This window comes from Leptodactylus fuscus, chromosome 4 (assembly GCF_031893055.1).
Source record: "Leptodactylus fuscus isolate aLepFus1 chromosome 4, aLepFus1.hap2, whole genome shotgun sequence".
NCBI classification, from domain to species: Eukaryota; Metazoa; Chordata; class Amphibia; order Anura; family Leptodactylidae; genus Leptodactylus; species Leptodactylus fuscus.
The window spans coordinates 224,169,920-224,189,814 of NC_134268.1; the positions used below are offsets into that span (position 1 = coordinate 224,169,920).

Here is a 19,895-nt window from a genome sequence, read left to right on the forward strand (position 1 = left end):
TCTCCTGACATGGCTGATAACAGATAGTAATAGATTGTATTCCCCTGTCCTACAGTCGGCCTCTCCCCTCCTGACATGGCTGATAACAGATAGTAATAGATTGTATTCTCCTGTCCTACAGTCGGCCTCTCCTCTCCTGACATGGCTGATAACAGATAGTAATAGATTGTATTCCCCTGTCCTACAGTCGGCCTCTCCTGACATGGCTGATATCAGATAGTAATAGATTGTATTCTCCTGTCCTACAGTCGGCCTCTCCTCTCCTGACATGGTTGATAACAGATAGTAATAGATTGTATTCTCCTGTCCTACAGTCGGCCTCTCCTCTCCTGACATGGCTGATAACAGATAGTAATAGATTGTATTCCCCTGTCCTACAGTCGGCCTCTCCTCTCCTGACATGGCTGATAACAGATAGTAATAGATTGTATTCTCCTGTCCTACAGTCGGCCTCTCCTCTCCTGACATGGCTGATAACAGATAGTAATAGATTGTATTCCCCTGTCCTACAGTCGGCCTCTCCTCTCCTGACATGGCAGATAACAGATAGTAATAGATTGTATTCCCCTGTCCTACAGTCGGCCTCTCCTCTCCTGACATGGCTGATAACAGATAGTATTAGATTGTATTCCCCTGTCCTACAGTCGGCCTCTCCTCTCCTGACATGGCTGATAACAGATAGTAATAGATTGTATTCTCCTGTCCTACAGTCGGCCTCTCCTCTCCTGACATGGTTGATAACAGATAGTAATAGATTGTATTCTCCTGTCCTACAGTCGGCCTCTCCTGACATGGCTGATAACAGATAGTAATAGATTGTATTCTCCTGTCCTACAGTCAGCCTCTCCTCTCCTGACATGGCTGATAACAGATAGTAATAGATTGTATTCCCCTGTCCTACAGTCGGCCTCTCCTCTCCTGACATGGCTGATAACAGATAGTAATACATTGTATTCTCCTGTCCTACAGTCGGCCTCTCCTCTCCTGACATGGTTGATAACAGATAGTAATAGATTGTATTCTCCTGTCCTACAGTCGGCCTCTCCTGACATGGCTGATAACAGATAGTAATAGATTGTATTCTCCTGTCCTACAGTCAGCCTCTCCTCTCCTGACATGGCTGATAACAGATAGTAATAGATTGTATTCCCCTGTCCTACAGTCGGCCTCTCCTCTCCTGACATGGCTGATAACAGATAGTAATACATTGTATTCCCCTGTCCTACAGTCGGTCTCTCCTGACATGGCTGATAACAGATAGTAATAGATTGTATTCCCCTGTCCTACAGTCGGCCTCTCCTGACATGGCTGATAACAGATAGTAATAGATTGTATTCCCCTGTCCTACAGTCGGCCTCTCCCCTCCTGACATGGCTGATAACAGATAGTAATAGATTGTATTCTCCTGTCCTACAGTCGGCCTCTCCTCTCCTGACATGGCTGATAACAGATAGTAATAGATTGTATTCCCCTGTCCTACAGTCGGCCTCTCCTGACATGGCTGATAACAGATAGTAATAGATTGTATTCTCCTGTCCTACAGTTGGCCTCTCCTCTCCTGACATGGCTAATAACAGATAGCAATAGATTGTATTCCCCTGTCCTACAGTCGGCCTCTCCTGACATGGCTGATAACAGATAGTAATAGATTGTATTCTCCTGTCCTACAGTCGGCCTCTCCTCTCCTGACATGGTTGATAACAGATAGTAATAGATTGTATTCCCCTGTCCTACAGTCGGCCTCTCCCCTCCTGACATGGCTGATAACAGATAGTAATAGATTGTATTCTCCTGTCCTACAGTCGGCCTCTCCTCTCCTGACATGGCTGATAACAGATAGTAATAGATTGTATTCCCCTGTCCTACAGTCGGCCTCTCCTGACATGGCTGATATCAGATAGTAATAGATTGTATTCTCCTGTCCTACAGTCGGCCTCTCCTCTCCTGACATGGTTGATAACAGATAGTAATAGATTGTATTCTCCTGTCCTACAGTCGGCCTCTCCTCTCCTGACATGGCTGATAACAGATAGTAATAGATTGTATTCCCCTGTCCTACAGTCGGCCTCTCCTCTCCTGACATGGCTGATAACAGATAGTAATAGATTGTATTCTCCTGTCCTACAGTCGGCCTCTCCTCTCCTGACATGGCTGATAACAGATAGTAATAGATTGTATTCCCCTGTCCTACAGTCGGCCTCTCCTCTCCTGACATGGCAGATAACAGATAGTAATAGATTGTATTCCCCTGTCCTACAGTCGGCCTCTCCTCTCCTGACATGGCTGATAACAGATAGTATTAGATTGTATTCCCCTGTCCTACAGTCGGCCTCTCCTCTCCTGACATGGCTGATAACAGATAGTAATAGATTGTATTCTCCTGTCCTACAGTCGGCCTCTCCTCTCCTGACATGGTTGATAACAGATAGTAATAGATTGTATTCTCCTGTCCTACAGTCGGCCTCTCCTCTCCTGACATGGCTGATAACAGATAGTAATAGATTGTATTCCCCTGTCCTACAGTCGGCCTCTCCTCTCCTGACATGGCTGATAACAGATAGTAATAGATTGTATTCCCCTGTCCTACAGTCGGCCTCTCCTCTCCTGACATGGTAGATAACAGATAGTAATAGATTGTATTCCCCTGTCCTACAGTCGGCCTCTCCTCTCCTGACATGGCAGATAACAGATAGTAATAGATTGTATTCTCCTGTCCTACAGTCGGCCTCTCCTGACATGGCTGATAACAGATAGTAATAGATTGTATTCTCCTGTCCTACAGTCAGCCTCTCCTCTCCTGACATGGCTGATAACAGATAGTAATAGATTGTATTCCCCTGTCCTACAGTCGGCCTCTCCTCTCCTGACATGGCTGATAACAGATAGTAATACATTGTATTCTCCTGTCCTACAGTCGGCCTCTCCCCTCCTGACATGGCTGATAACAGATAGTAATAGATTGTATTCTCCTGTCCTACAGTCGGCCTCTCCTCTCCTGACATGGTTTATAACAGATAGTAATAGATTGTATTCCCCTGTCCTACAGTCGGCCTCTCCCCTCCTGACATGGCTGATAACAGATAGTAATAGATTGTATTCTCCTGTCCTACAGTCGGCCTCTCCTCTCCTGACATGGCTGATAACAGATAGTAATAGATTGTATTCCCCTGTCCTACAGTCGGCCTCTCCTGACATGGCTGATAACAGATAGTAATAGATTGTATTCTCCTGTCCTACAGTTGGCCTCTCCTCTCCTGACATGGCTAATAACAGATAGCAATAGATTGTATTCCCCTGTCCTACAGTCGGCCTCTCCTGACATGGCTGATAACAGATAGTAATAGATTGTATTCTCCTGTCCTACAGTCGGCCTCTCCTCTCCTGACATGGTTGATAACAGATAGTAATAGATTGTATTCTCCTGTCCTACAGTCGGCCTCTCCTCTCCTGACATGGCTGATAACAGATAGTAATAGATTGTATTCCCCTGTCCTACAGTCGGCCTCTCCTGACATGGCTGATAACAGATAGTAATAGATTGTATTCCCCTGTCCTACAGTTGGCCTCTCCTGACATGGCTGATAACAGATAGTAATAGATTGTATTCTCCTGTCCTACAGTCGGCCTCTCCTCTCCTGACATGGCTGATAACAGATAGTAATAGATTGTATTCCCCTGTCCTACAGTCGGCCTCTCCTCTCCTGACATGGCTGATAACAGATAGTAATAGATTGTATTCCCCTGTCCTACAGTCGGCCTCTCCTCTCCTGACATGGCTGATAACAGATAGTAATAGACTGTATTCCCCTGTCCTACAGTCGGCCTCTCCTCTCCTGACATGGCTGATAACAGATAGTAATAGATTGTATTCCCCTGTCCTACAGTCGGCCTCTCCTCTCCTGACATGGCTGATAACAGATAGTAATAGATTGTATTCCCCTGTCCTACAGTCGGCCTCTCCTCTCCTGACATGGCTGATAACAGATAGTAATAGATTGTATTCCCCTGTCCTACAGTCGGCCTCTCCCCTCGCTCCTCTCCTATCCTCTTATATGCCCTGTGCTCGGTGCACTTTCGTGTGTGTGAATACGGTCATAAAATTACCAGCAGAAACAAAAAACAGGAAAAACACCAAGAAAATATGAAAAACTCTAGCATGATTGAAGTCGGGAGGAGAAAACATGAAGGTTCTTTATTGGGTAATGACAATTGTCCAGGTCTCCAGAAAGTCTTTGTATAGAGTTAGATTTTAGCCTCTGTTCACACAGTGCAGACATTCAGCTCGGATCGGACGCCCCCTTTTGAGCAGGAGGAGCCCCCGCACCTGTAATACTGAGAGGAGGGAAGGAGGCGGTGCGATACCTGAGATCACCACTGGGGGGGGGGGGGGGGGGAGTCCTCCCTGTGCAGGATTATGGGGCAGACGAGGTTTGGGGTTTCTTGGGTGACTCCTCAGTACAGTGCACAGTCAGTCCAGGTAGGTGGCGCTCTACTCTTACCCCCTCACTGCTCATACGACCTGAAGTGCCGATACTTGGCAGTTCTGGGCAGATCCTGATCCACAGTTGTCAGGTCACTCAGGACGCTCTTCAGATCTTTGTCTTGTCTCGTTTCTGTATCCTTTGTGGTGACGATTTTGAAGTAGACATAATACGGGGAGGTCTCTATGATCGCTCTACAGGGGTCGTGGGTCGGCTTTCTGAAGCTGTAGGGCGCCCACTGAGGGGCGGGGGGCGCCACAACACGGGGAGACGACAGCTCCTCTCTGACATCTTCATCAATTCTACCAAGTATAGGAGATTCCTGCTGTGGAGGGAAACAAAGAGATTAATAGAGCTCATCAAAGTCACTGCGTTATTACTATCTGTTATCAGCCATGTCAGGAGGGGAGAGGCCGACTGTAGGACAGGGGAATACAATCTATTACTATCTGTTATCAGCCATGTCAGGAGGGGAGAGGCCGACTGTAGGACAGGGGAATACAATCTATTACTATCTGTTATCAGCCATGTCAGGAGAGGAGAGGCCGACTGTAGGACAGGAGAATACAATCTATTACTATCTGTTATCAGCCATGTCAGGAGAGGCCGACTGTAGGACAGGGGAATACAATCTATTACTATCTGTTATCAGCCATGTCAGGAGAGGAGAGGCCGACTGTAGGACAGGGGAATACAATCTATTACTATCTGTTATCAGCCATGTCAGGAGAGGAGAGGCCGACTGTAGGACAGGGGAATACAATCTATTACTATCTGTTATCAGCCATGTCAGGAGGGGAGAGGCCGACTGTAGGACAGGGGAATACAATCTATTACTATCTGTTATCAGCCATGTCAGGAGAGGAGAGGCCGACTGTAGGACAGGGGAATACAATCTATTACTATCTGTTATCAGCCATGTCAGGAGGGGAGAGGCCGACTGTAGGACAGGGGAATACAATCTATTACTATCTGTTATCAGCCATGTCAGGAGAGGAGAGGCCGACTGTAGGACAGGAGAATACAATCTATTACTATCTGTTATCTGCCATGTCAGGAGAGGAGAGGCCGACTGTAGGACAGGAGAATACAATCTATTACTATCTGTTATCAGCCATGTCAGGAGAGGCCGACTGTAGGACAGGAGAATACAATCTATTACTATCTGTTATCAGCCATGTCAGGAGAGGCCGACTGTAGGACAGGGGAATACAATCTATTACTATCTGTTATCAGCCATGTCAGGAGAGGAGAGGCTGACTGTAGGACAGGGGAATACAATCTATTACTATCTGTTATCAGCCATGTCAGGAGAGGCCGACTGTAGGACAGGAGAATACAATCTATTACTATCTGTTATCAGCCATGTCAGGAGAGGCCGACTGTAGGACAGGGGAATACAATCTATTACTATCTGTTATCAGCCATGTCAGGAGAGGAGAGGCTGACTGTAGGACAGGGGAATACAATCTATTACTATCTGTTATCAGCCATGTCAGGAGGGGAGAGGCCGACTGTAGGACAGGGGAATACAATCTATTACTATCTGTTATCAGCCATGTCAGGAGAGGAGAGGCCGACTGTAGGACAGGAGAATACAATCTATTACTATCTGTTATCAGCCATGTCAGGAGAGGCCGACTGTAGGACAGGAGAATACAATCTATTACTATCTGTTATCAGCCATGTCAGGAGAGGCCGACTGTAGGACAGGGGAATACAATCTATTACTATCTGTTATCAGCCATGTCAGGAGAGGAGAGGCTGACTGTAGGACAGGGGAATACAATCTATTACTATCTGTTATCAGCCATGTCAGGAGGGGAGAGGCCGACTGTAGGACAGGGGAATACAATCTATTACTATCTGTTATCAGCCATGTCAGGAGAGGAGAGGCCGACTGTAGGACAGGAGAATACAATCTATTACTATCTGTTATCAGCCATGTCAGGAGAGGCCGACTGTAGGACAGGGGAATACAATCTATTACTATCTGTTATCAGCCATGTCAGGAGAGGAGAGGCCGACTGTAGGACAGGGGAATACAATCTATTACTATCTGTTATCAGCCATGTCAGGAGAGGAGAGGCCGACTGTAGGACAGGGGAATACAATCTATTACTATCTGTTATCAGCCATGTCAGGAGGGGAGAGGCCGACTGTAGGACAGGGGAATACAATCTATTACTATCTGTTATCAGCCATGTCAGGAGAGGAGAGGACGACTGTAGGACAGGAGAATACAATCTATTACTATCTGTTATCTGCCATGTCAGGAGAGGAGAGGCCGACTGTAGGACAGGAGAATACAATCTATTACTATCTGTTATCAGCCATGTCAGGAGAGGCCGACTGTAGGACAGGGGAATACAATCTATTACTATCTGTTATCAGCCATGTCAGGAGAGGAGAGGCCGACTGTAGGACAGGGGAATACAATCTATTACTATCTGTTATCAGCCATGTCAGGAGGGGAGAGGCCGACTGTAGGACAGGGGAATACAATCTATTACTATCTGTTATCAGCCATGTCAGGAGAGGCCGACTGTAGGACAGGGGAATACAATCTATTACTATCTGTTATCAGCCATGTCAGGAGAGGAGAGGCCGACTGTAGGACAGGAGAATACAATCTATTACTATCTGTTATCAGCCATGTCAGGAGAGGAGAGGTCGACTGTAGGACAGGAGAATACAATCTATTACTATCTGTTATCAGCCATGTCAGGAGAGGAGAGGCCGACTGTAGGACAGGGGAATACAATCTATTACTATCTGTTATCAGCCATGTCAGGAGAGGCCGACTGTAGGACAGGGGAATACAATCTATTACTATCTGTTATCAGCCATGTCAGGAGAGGAGAGGCCGACTGTAGGACAGGAGAATACAATCTATTACTATCTGTTATCAGCCATGTCAGGAGAGGAGAGGTCGACTGTAGGACAGGAGAATACAATCTATTACTATCTGTTATCAGCCGTGTCAGGAGAGGAGAGGCCGACTGTAGGACAGGGGAATACAATCTATTACTATCTGTTATCAGCCATGTCAGGAGAGGAGAGGCCGACTGTAGGACAGGGGAATACAATCTATTGCTATCTGTTATCAGCCATGTCAGGAGAGGCCGACTGTAGGACAGGAGAATACAATCTATTACTATCTGTTATCAGCCGTGTCAGGAGAGGAGAGGCCGACTGTAGGACAGGGGAATACAATCTATTACTATCTGTTATCAGCCATGTCAGGAGGGGAGAGGCCGACTGTAGGACAGGAGAATACAATGTATTACTATCTGTTATCAGCCATGTCAGGAGAGGAGAGGCCGACTGTAGGACAGGGGAATACAATCTATTACTATCTGTTATCAGCCATGTCAGGAGAGGCCGACTGTAGGACAGGGGAATACAATCTATTACTATCTGTTATCAGCTATGTCAGGAGAGGAGAGGCCGACTGTAGGACAGGGGAATACAATCTATTACTATCTGTTATCAGCCATGTCAGGAGAGGAGAGGCCGACTGTAGGACAGGGGAATACAATCTATTACTATCTGTTATCAGCCATGTCAGGAGAGGCCGACTGTAGGACAGGGGAATACAATCTATTACTATCTGTTATCAGCCATGTCAGGAGGGGAGAGGCTGACTGTAGGACAGGGGAATACAATCTATTACTATCTGTTATCAGCCATGTCAGGAGGGGAGAGGCCGACTGTATGACACGGGAATACAATCTATTACTATCTGTTATCAGCCATGTCAGGAGAGGAGAGGCCGACTGTAGGACAGGAGAACACAATGTATTACTATCTGTTATCAGCCATGTCAGGAGAGGAGAGGCCGACTGTAGGACAGGGGAATACAATCTATTACTATCTGTTATCAGCCATGTCAGGAGAGGCCGACTGTAGGACAGGGGAATACAATCTATTACTATCTGTTATCAGCCATGTCAGGAGAGGCCGACTGTAGGACAGGGGAATACAATCTATTACTATCTGTTATCAGCCATGTCAGGAGAGGAGAGGCCGACTGTAGGACAGGAGAATACAATCTATTACTATCTGTTCTCAGCCATGTCAGGAGAGGAGAGGCCGACTGTAGGACAGGAGAAAACAATCTATTACTATCTGTTATCAGCCATGTCAGGAGGGGAGAGGCTGACTGTAGGACAGGAGAATACAATCTATTACTATCTGTTATCAGCCATGTCAGGAGGGGAGAGGCCGACTGTAGGACAGGGGAATACAATCTATTACTATCTGTTATCAGCCATGTCAGGAGAGGCCGACTGTAGGACAGGGGAATACAATCTATTACTATCTGTTATCAGCCATGTCAGGACGGGAGAGGCCGACTGTAGGACAGGGAAATACAATCTATTACTATCTGTTATCAGCCATGTCAGGAGGGGAGAGGCCGACTGTAGGACAGGGGAATACAATCTATTACTATCTGTTATCAGCCATGTCAGGAGAGGCCGACTGTAGAACAGGAGAATACAATCTATTACTATCTGTTATCAGCCATGTCAGGAGAGGCCGACTGTAGGACAGGGGAATACAATCTATTACTATCTGTTATCAGCCATGTCAGGAGAGGAGAGGCCGACTGTAGGACAGGAGAATACAATTTATTACTATCTGTTATCGGTCACTTCTTCCTGGGTGACAGCTGTGGTTTCCTTCCCTCCGGTGTGTACATAGCAGAGATGTCTTTCCTCTCACACCCATGCTGGTGACGCCTCCATGTCCTCTGTTCTGCCGCCGTCTGTCAGTCACACAACACACCCTGATACTGTAACACTGCACTGACGTCTGCTGCAGATTCTGCACCTCCCATAGGGTGAGCTCAGGTGCCATCACTCCCATAACCTACTGTGTGTTTTTATGTTATTTCTATGGTTAGAACATTAGACCAGTGACTTCTCCAGATGGAAAATATTTGATAATACTGCTGGGAAAGCTGGGTGACAGCCATGTACCTATAATTACAGATGTTGTCACCCAGCTTTCCCAGACTGTATGTACATCTGATGAAGCGATTGCCTTGTACTGTCACTGGATGGAGGCTTAACATTCAGGAGTCTAGAAAATTGAGTTCGGCCTCAGAGAAAGCTGGTGTTACTCAGCTTTCCCAGGAACAAATATATCTAAGCAGCTCCACTGTTCGCTCCCTGCTGATATTCTCTCCATCAGTAACCTCCGCACATGTCTGAATTGGTAGAAAAGATCCTATAATTATATTAATGAAGTTGGCAAAGAAAACCACGCTACAGACCGCAGAGCATCGCACCCTCCGAGATCAGCAGATGCACCGGGACATTACAATGTGGGAACAAGTGCTACAGTGTATACAAGCTATTACTATCTGTTATCAGCCATGTCAGAGGAGGAGAGGCCGACTGTAGGACAGGAGAATACAATCTATTACTATCTGTTATCAGCCATGTCAGGAGAGGAGAGGCCGACTGTAGGACAGGGGAATACAATCTATTACTATCTGTTATCAGCCATGTCAGAGGAGGAGAGGCCGACTGTAGGACAGGAGAATACAATCTATTACTATCTGTTATCAGCCATGTCAGGAGAGGAGAGGCCGACTGTAGGACAGGGGAATACAATCTATTACTATCTGTTATCAGCCATGTCAGGAGAGGAGAGGCCGACTGTAGGACAGGGGAATACAATCTATTACTATCTGTTATCAGCCATGTCAGGAGAGGCGAGGCTGACTGTCGGACAGGAGAATACAATCTATTACTATCTGTTATCAGCCATGTCAGGAGAGGAGAGGCCGACTGTAGGACAGGAGAATACAATCTATTACTACCTGTTATCACCATGTCAGGAGAGGCCGACTTTAGGACAGGAGAATACAATCTATTACTATCTGTTATCAGCTATGTCAGGAGAGGAAAGGCCGACTGTAGGACAGGAGAATACAATCTATTACTATCTGTTATCAGCCATGTCAGGAGAGGCCGACTGTAGGACAGGGGAATACAATCTATTACTATCTGTTATCAGCCATGTCAGGAGAGGAGAGGCCGACTGTAGGACAGGAGAATACAATCTATTACTATCTGTTATCAGCCATGTTAGGAGGGGAGAGGCCGACTGTAGGACAGGAGAATACAATCTATTACTATCTGTTATCAGCCATGTCAGGAGAGGCCGACTGTAGGACAGGAGAATACAATCTATTACTATCTGTTATCAGCCATGTCAGGAGAGGCCGACTGTAGGACAGGGGAATACAATCTATTACTATCTGTTATCAGCCATGTCAGGAGAGGCCGACTGTAGGACAGGAGAATACAATCTATTACTATCTGTTATCAGCCATGTCAGGAGAGGAGAGGCCGACTGTAGGACAGGGGAATACAATCTATTACTATCTGTTATCAGCCATGTCAGGACAGGAGAGGCCGACTGTAGGACAGGGGAATACAATCTATTACTATCTGTTATCAGCCATGTCAGGAGGGGAGAGGCCGACTGTAGGACAGGAGAATACAATCTATTACTATCTGTTATCTGCCATGTCAGGAGGGGAGAGGCCGACTGTAGGACAGGGGAATACAATCTATTACTATCTGTTATCAGCCATGTCAGGAGAGGAGAGGACGACTGTAGGACAGGGGAATACAATCTATTACTATCTGTTATCAGCCATGTCAGGAGAGGAGAGGCCGACTGTAGGACAGGGGAATACAATCTATTACTATCTGTTATCAGCCATGTCAGGAGAGGAGAGGCCGACTGTAGGACAGGAGAATACAATCTATTACTATCTGTTATCTGCCATGTCAGGAGAGGAGAGGCCGACTGTAGGACAGGGGAATACAATCTATTACTATCTGTTATCAGCCATGTCAGGAGAGGAGAGGCCGACTGTAGGACAGGGGAATACAATCTATTACTATCTGTTATCAGCCATGTCAGGAGAGGAGAGGCCGACTGTAGGACAGGGGAATACAATCTATTACTATCTGTTATCAGCCATGTCAGGAGAGGAGAGGCCGACTGTAGGACAGGGGAATACAATCTATTACTATCTGTTATCAGCCATGTCAGGAGAGGAGAGGCCGACTGTAGGACAGGAGAATACAATCTATTACTATCTGTTATCTGCCATGTCAGGAGAGGAGAGGCCGACTGTAGGACAGGGGAATACAATCTATTACTATCTGTTATCAGCCATGTCAGGAGAGGAGAGGCCGACTGTAGGACAGGGGAATACAATCTATTACTATCTGTTATCAGCCATGTCAGGAGAGGAGAGGCCGACTGTAGGACAGGGGAATACAATCTATTACCAGCCATGTTAGGATTTGCTCCAATCTAGATGTTCCTTATTGATAAATAAAGAAAACATTCTCATATTAGCTATGTTTTTTCTTTGACATTTTCCCTCGTGTTCTTTCTCCAGTTTCCGCAGTGACTTTTTTTTGCTGACTATGCGTGTTTATTTTTGTCAACATAATTTTAATATTGTTCTTCCGCTCGGGCACCGCAGCATTGGCAGAATCTTCTCTGAATTAATATTAACCCTTTATAACTTCTCATCTAACAATCTCCAACATGTTCTCAAATTAGAGATCAACAACTTTTTTTCATCATTATGATCCTGCAGTCCTATGTAACACCACAGATAACACAGTGATAACTCTCTATATACCGGTAATGTAGTAGATGTCACCGGCAGTCCTATGTAACACTACAGATAACACAGTGATAACTCTCTATATACAGGTAATGTAGTAGATGTCACCGGCAGTCCTATGTAACACCACAGATAACACAGTGATAACTCTCTATATACAGGTAATGTAGTAGAGGTCACCGGCAGTCCTATGTAACACCACAGAGAGGACTGATACTTTGTATCCCAGTACATGACATGGCTTCACTACTGTTCTGGATTTATGGTCACATACTATATTACACTGCTCCTGTAGCCGCTTATCTCAGGTCCCAGGTCTGTTATCTCTCTATGTAACACTCAGCTAACCCTCAGTCCATTGTGTACAAGCATCTGCATATTATCTGATCTTCTCCAGGCAGTGCTGACACACTGGAGGTGAAAATGCCTTTACTTCACATTGGCAGTTTGCTAATATTAAACATGGTGGGAAAAAGAAAATCTAATTTGTCACAAATAATGAGAGCTATGAAGAAGCCAGAAGTCACAGAGTTCTCCTCAAGCGGATTTGATGGAGATCATCGGCGCCAACAACACGCTCATTATATGGCGTCCCAGCGAGCTGCTGAGATGCCGGAACAATCACAGGCACGGTGCGAGGAACAAGTTCAGCCGCAGGAGAGCTTGAGAGCTGCCGAAACGCCAGAGCAGACGGATCATTGACGCCAACAATACACAGACGATGTCGCAGTTACAGGCTAGTAGAGTGTATAGGAGTGTGTATACAAAGGAGCAGACCTGGGCAGTGTATGGACCACATCCAGCCCTCTGCCCGGTTCTGTCCGGCCTGCATAGCTTGCGGAAGTTCATTCAAGGACCTGTGATGATGTCATCACAGCCTATCACCAGGATAGGCTAAGACTAGTTAGTGGGCGGAGCCACACAGGACAGTGTGAAACAGCAATGGAGGCTGCTGGATGATATAATAATAATACATTGTATATCTATAGCGCCAACATATTCCGCAGCGCTGTACAATGTGTAGGGTACAAATACAGACAGACAGATACATTACAGAGAGAATCATTTCACACAATGGGACTGAGGGCCCTGCTCACAAGAGCTTACAATCTATGAGGTAGAGGGGGGGACACAGGAGGTAGCAGGGGCGGCATTGCTTATACAGGGGTCAGACCCTTCTGTAATAGAGGTGACTGTCATTACACAAACATAAGACTTTATGAGCCGTCACCAGTCGTGTCCTGTAACATGTGGATGGAGCTCGGACCTATAAAGTTATCCTGAGATGACATCATATCATGTGGGGTAATGTGGGGGCGGGGACAGAGGAGGGGGAAGGGTTTACGTTAGACATTGTGATCGGCCGCTCTGATAAGATGCGTCTTTAGTTTGCGTTTGAAACTGTAGAAATTGGGAGTTACTCTGATTGTCCGGGGTAGAGCATTCCAGAGAAGTGGTGCAGCTCGGGAGAAGTCTTGTATACGAGCGGGGGAGGTTCTGATAATAGAGGATGGAAGTGTTAGGTCAGTGAGTGAGCGGAGAGCACGGGTTGGGCGGTAGACAGAGATGAGGGAGGAGATGTAGGGAGGTGCGGCATTATGGAGAGCCTTGTGGGGGAGGGGGAGAACTTTATATTGTATTCTATAATGAATAGGCAGCCAATGTAACGACTGGCACAGACCTGAGGCCTCGCTGTAGTGACCGGCACAGACCGGAGGCCTCGCTGTAGTGACCGGCACAGACCGGAGGCCTCGCTGTAGTGACCGGCACAGACCGGAGGCCTCGCTGTAGTGACCGGCACAGACCGGAGGCCTCGCTGTAGTGACCGGCACAGACCGGAGGCCTCGCTGTAGTGACCGGCACAGACCGGAGGCCTCGCTGTAGTGACCGGCACAGACCGGAGGCCTCGCTGTAGTGACCGGCACAGACCGGAGGCCTCTCAGTAGTGACCGGCACAGACCGGAGGCCTCGCTGTAGCAACTGGCACACTCTACGACCTCTCTCTGCTGTCTCTAATATCATGTCCTCGCTCTGACACTAAATCTCTCGAAGACTGAACTACTACTGTTTCCACCATCTAATAGATCTGTCCCTGATATATCCATTGCAGTCTCAGGCCTTACTATAACTCCTAGGCAGTAGGCCCGCTGCCTCGGGGTCATGTGTGACGCAGACCTTTCCTTCACCCCTCATATTGAATCACTGCAAATATGCTGCAAATGAAATGCTCCCCATGTGTTATATCTACTTATATAGGAGGGCTCAGCTACAGAACTAGCACTAATTTAAGTCGTTAACTAATTAATCTACAACCTGTGACACATGAGGAGACCGGGCAGTGCGGAGACAAGAAACAGCCATAAGATCAGTGAGGAGCAAAGACTGAGACTAGTGCAGATAAGAACACATGGAAGTGCAAATATACAGCCTGGATGAGATACTAGAATATAGTCCAGTGATCAGGCAGATACAGTGATACTGATGTCTCTATCGTATACCGCAGTGATACTGATGTCTCTATCATATACCGCAGTGATACTGATGTCTCTATCATATACCGCAGTGATACTGATGTCTCTATCATATACCGCAGTGATACTGATGTCTCTATCGTATACCGCAGTGATACTGATGTCTCTATCGTATACCGCAGTGATACTGATGTCTCTATCATATACCGCAGTGATACTGATGTCTCTATCGTATACCGCAGTGATACTGATGTCTCTATCGTATACCGCAGTGATACTGATGTCTCTATCGTATACCGCAGTGATACTGATGTCTCTATCGTATACCGCAGTGATACTGATGTCTCTATCGTATACCGCAGTGATACTGATGTCTCTATCATATACCGCAGTGATACTGATGTCTCTATCATATACCGCAGTGATACTGATGTCTCTATCATATACCGCAGTGATACTGATGTCTCTATCATATACCGCAGTGATACTGATTCCTCTATCATATACCGCAGTGATACTGATGTCTCTATCATATACCGCAGTGATACTGATGTCTCTATCATATACCGCAGTGATACTGATGTCTCTATCATATACCGCAGTGATACTGATGTCTCTATCATATACCGCAGTGATACTGATGTCTCTATCATATACCGCAGTGATACTGATGTCTCTATCATATACCGCAGTGATACTGATGTCTCTATCATATACCGCAGTGATACTGATGTCTCTATCATATACCGCAGTGATACTGATGTCTCTATCATATACCGCAGTGATACTGATGTCTCTATCATATACCGCAGTGATACTGATGTCTCTATCGTATACCGCAGTGATACTGATGTCTCTATCATATACCGCAGTGATACTGATGCTTTACCTTGACTTTTCCTCGGTTGCTCTGCGCCGGCTCCTCGGGGATCTTGGGGATATATTGGGGTTTGTGTTGGGTGCCGATGGGCAGGGAGCCCTGTGTCCGGTACTTCATAGACACCGCCATAGTGTGTGTATTGTGCAGCTCTCAGGTGTGAGGCGAGGCGGAGGACGCGGCTTTATATACAGGACGCCAGATCAGCGACTCATCACTCAGCAATGTGTACAGGGATGTGTCGTGATCTGCATAAAAGTCTCCGCGACTCCAAATTATAGAGATTTATAGGCCAATAAAAAGAGGATTATCTACAAGACTGTCCAATGTCACATGACCGGGAATGTGTCCCAGCAGGAGCGCAACGATGGATCAACTACAGCCGCAACGCAAAGGGTTAATATACTGTCATATACTATCCAGGATCCTGAGCTGCTGAGATACACATATCTAATCCTGTCCTGTGTGATACTGTATACTGAGCTGTGTATCTAATCCTATCCTGTGTGATACTGTATACAGAGCTGTGTATCTAATCCTATCCTGTCTGATACTGTATACTGAGCCGTGTATCTAATCCTATCCTGTGTGATACTGTATACTGAGCTGTATCTAATCCTATCCTGTCTGATACTGTATACTGAGCTGTGTATCTAATCCTATCCTGTGTGATACTGTATACTGAGCTGTATCTAATCCTATCCTGTGTGATACTGTATACTGAGCTGTATCTAATCCTATCCTGTGTGATACTGTATACTGAGCTGTGTATCTAATCCTATCCTGTGTGATACAGTATACTGAGCCGTGTATCTAATCCTATCCTGTGTGATACTGTATACTGAGCTGTATCTAATCCTATCCTGTCTGATACTGTATACTGAGCTGTGTATCTAATCCTATCCTGTGTGATACTGTATACTGAGCTGTATCTAATCCTATCCTGTGTGATACTGTATACTGAGCCGTGTATCTAATCCTATCCTGTGTGATACTGTATACTGAGCTGTGTATCTAATCCTATCCTGTGTGATACAGTATACTGAGCTGTGTATCTAATCCTATCCTGTGTGATACTGTATACTGAGCTGTGTATCTAATCCTATCCTGTGTGATACTGTATACTGAGCTGTATCTATTCCTATCCTGTGTGATACTGTATACTGAGCTGTGTATCTAATCCTATCCTGTGTGATACTGTATACTGAGCTGTATCTAATCCTATCCCGTGTGATACTGTATACTGAGCTGTGTATCTAATCCTATCCCGTGTGATACTGTATACTGAGCTGTGTATCTAATCCTATCCTGTGTGATACTGTATACTGAGCTGTGTATCTAATCCTATCCTGTGTGATACTGTATACTGAGCTGTGTATCTAATCCTATCCTGTGTGATACTGTATACTGAGCTGTGTATCTAATCCTATCCTGTGTGATACTGTATACTGAGCTGTATCTAATCCTATCCTGTGTGATACTGTATACTGAGCTGTGTATCTAATCCTATCCTGTGTAATACTGTATACTGAGCTGTGTATCTAATCCTATCCTGTGTGATACTGTATACTGAGCCGTGTATCTAATCCTATCCTGTGTGATACTGTATACTGAGCCGTGTATCTAATCCTATCCTGTGTGATACTGTATACTGAGCTGTGTATCTAATCCTATCCTGTGTGATACTGTATACTGAGTCGTGTATCTAATCCTATCCTGTGTGATACTGTATACTGAGCTGTGTATCTAATCCTATCCTGTGTGATACTGTATACTGAGCTGTGTATCTAATCCTATCCTGTGTGATACTGTATACTGAGCTGTATCTAATCCTATCCTGTGTGATACTGTATACTGAGCTGTGTATCTAATCCTATCCTGTGTAATACTGTATACTGAGCTGTGTATCTAATCCTATCCTGTGTGATACTGTATACTGAGCCGTGTATCTAATCCTATCCTGTGTGATACTGTATACTGAGCTGTGTATCTAATCCTATCCTGTGTGATACTGTATACTGAGCCGTGTATCTAATCCTATCCTGTGTGATACTGTATACTGAGCTATGTATCTAATCCTATCCTGTGTGATACTGTATACTGAGCTGTATCTAATCCTATCCTGTGTGATACTGTATACTGAGCTGTATCTAATCCTATCCTGTGTGATACTGTATACTGAGCTGTATCTAATCCTATCCTGTGTGATACTGTATACTGAGCTATGTATCTAATCCTATCCTGTGTGATACTGTATACTGAGCTGTATCTAATCCTATCCTGTGTGATACTGTATACTGAGCCGTGTATCTAATCCTATCCTGTGTGATACTGTATACTGAGCCGTGTATCTAATCCTATCCTGTGTGATACTGTATACTGAGCCGTGTATCTAATCCTATCCTGTGTGATACTGTATACTGAGCTGTGTATCTAATCCTGTCCTGTGTGATACCATCTGCTATATCTAATCCTCTCATGTGTGGTTTAGTGTGCTGTATCTAAGCCTCTCTATGTGATGATGCCGCACAGCACAGGGTGAGATATAACCTGTTGAGGTCAGTTCACACTGGTCGGGTTCCTGCTGTGCGTTGCGCTGTGTCTTTGGGCTGTAGTGACGCTGATCCCTCTGTGACTCCCGTCCTGTGTTATTATTCCCCCATCATCCGCCCTCAGGTTGTGGTCACTATGGGGGACCCCTGAGTATATACAGTATATATGTCACAGGGAATCCTCAGTCTCTTATTACATGGACTTTACCATAGACTGTCCAGTGTCCGGAGAGCAGCGGCGCCCAGTGACCCCACACTAGGTATCAGTCTGCCAGAGGCGGCGCTATCAGCTGACTGTATATGGGTCACTCCACGTCTCTGTTCACATGTGGCAGATTACAACAAAATCTGTGACTTAAAAAAAGCATCAAGTGCGTGAAAATGGGAATGTGCAGCCGTGTGTGAACAGGTCCTGAGGATTCCCAGCGCGCTCTGTCTGTAACTGATGGAGTCAGATCATCACAGCGCGTGTGAACAGGTGGCGATAATAATCTGAGGTTACAGTGTCACTATATAGGGGGGAGGGGATTTATTACATCTGGTCACAGATCTACAACTGCAGGGGCCCCTCCTGGCCGGTCCACAGTCACCCCCTACTGGCGGAAGAGATGTCAGGCGGACGCAGAGGTGGAGATGTAATAAGTAATACGTCACATGTAATATGTAATATGTAATATGTAATATGTAATAACTAGAGATGAGCGAGCAGTAAAATATTTGATGTTCGTTATTCGTTCTGAATATCATCTGAATATGGGACTATTGGCAGGAATATGGAGCCCATTATAGTCTATGGGAGACAATGCTCCGTGTCAGGGGATCCCACCATTCACCTCAGGAGAGTCACCAAGTCCACTATGACACCATACCTCCCAACTTTTGAAGAACTGAAAGAGGGACAAAATGTGCGGCAAATTTAGCCCCGCCCACTTTTGTGTTGACTCCGCCCACTCGTTAATTTTTCATGTGCCCGCACACAGTATAATCCTCCTACAGTCACCCGTAAATTATATGTCCCCCCTCTCTCTCCCCCAGTTTCATATACACCCTTCATCTGCCCCCAGTTTCATGTCCCTCTTCCATCTCTGCCCCCAGATTCATGTCCTCTCCATCTCTGCCCCCAGATTCATGTCCTCTCCATCTCTGCCCCCAGATTCATGTCCCCACATCTCTGCCCCCAGATTCATGTCCCCACATCTCTGCCCCCAGATTCATGTCCCTCCATCTCTGCCCCCAGATTCATGTCCCTCCATCTCTGCCCCCAGATTCATGTCCCCACATCTCTGCCCCCAGATTCATGTCCCCTCCATCTCTGCCCCCAGATTCATGTCCTCTCCATCTCTGCCCCCAGATTCATGTCCCTCCATCTCTGCCCCCAGATTCATGTCCCCTCCTTCTCTGCCCCCAGATTCATGTCCCTCCATATCTGCCCCCAGATTCATGTCCCCACATCTCTGCCCCCAGATTCATGTCCCCACATCTCTGCCCCCAGATTCATGTCCCCACATCTCTGCCCCCAGATTCATGTCCCCACATCTCTGCCCCCAGATTCATGTCCCCACATCTCTGCCCCCAGATTCATGTCCCCACATCTCTGCCCCCAGATTCATGTCCCCACATCTCTGCCCCCAGATTCATGTCCCTCCATCTCTGCCCCCAGATTCATGTCCCTCCATCTCTGCCCCCAGATTCATGTCCCTCCATCTCTGCCCCCAGATTCATGTCCCTCCATCTCTGCCCCCAGATTCATGTCCCTCCATCTCTGCCCCCAGATTGATGTCCCCACATCTCTGCCCCCAGATTCATGTCCCACATCTCTGCCCCCAGATTCATGTCCCCTCCATC

At 46.2% G+C, this 19,895-nt stretch overlaps 1 long non-coding RNA gene across 1 annotated transcript; it reads right to left on the reverse strand.

The window, feature by feature from the left end:
- Nucleotides 1–16,896: 16,896 nt before the first annotated feature.
- LOC142201060 (uncharacterized) lies at nt 16,897–17,768 on the reverse strand. The gene is made up of 3 exons (XR_012715482.1): nt 17,593–17,768; nt 17,267–17,386; nt 16,897–17,019 (listed from the first exon to the last, which is right to left on the reverse strand). It is a non-coding gene; the product is annotated as an uncharacterized LOC142201060 (long non-coding RNA).
- Between the last annotated feature and the right edge of the window lie 2,127 nt (nt 17,769–19,895).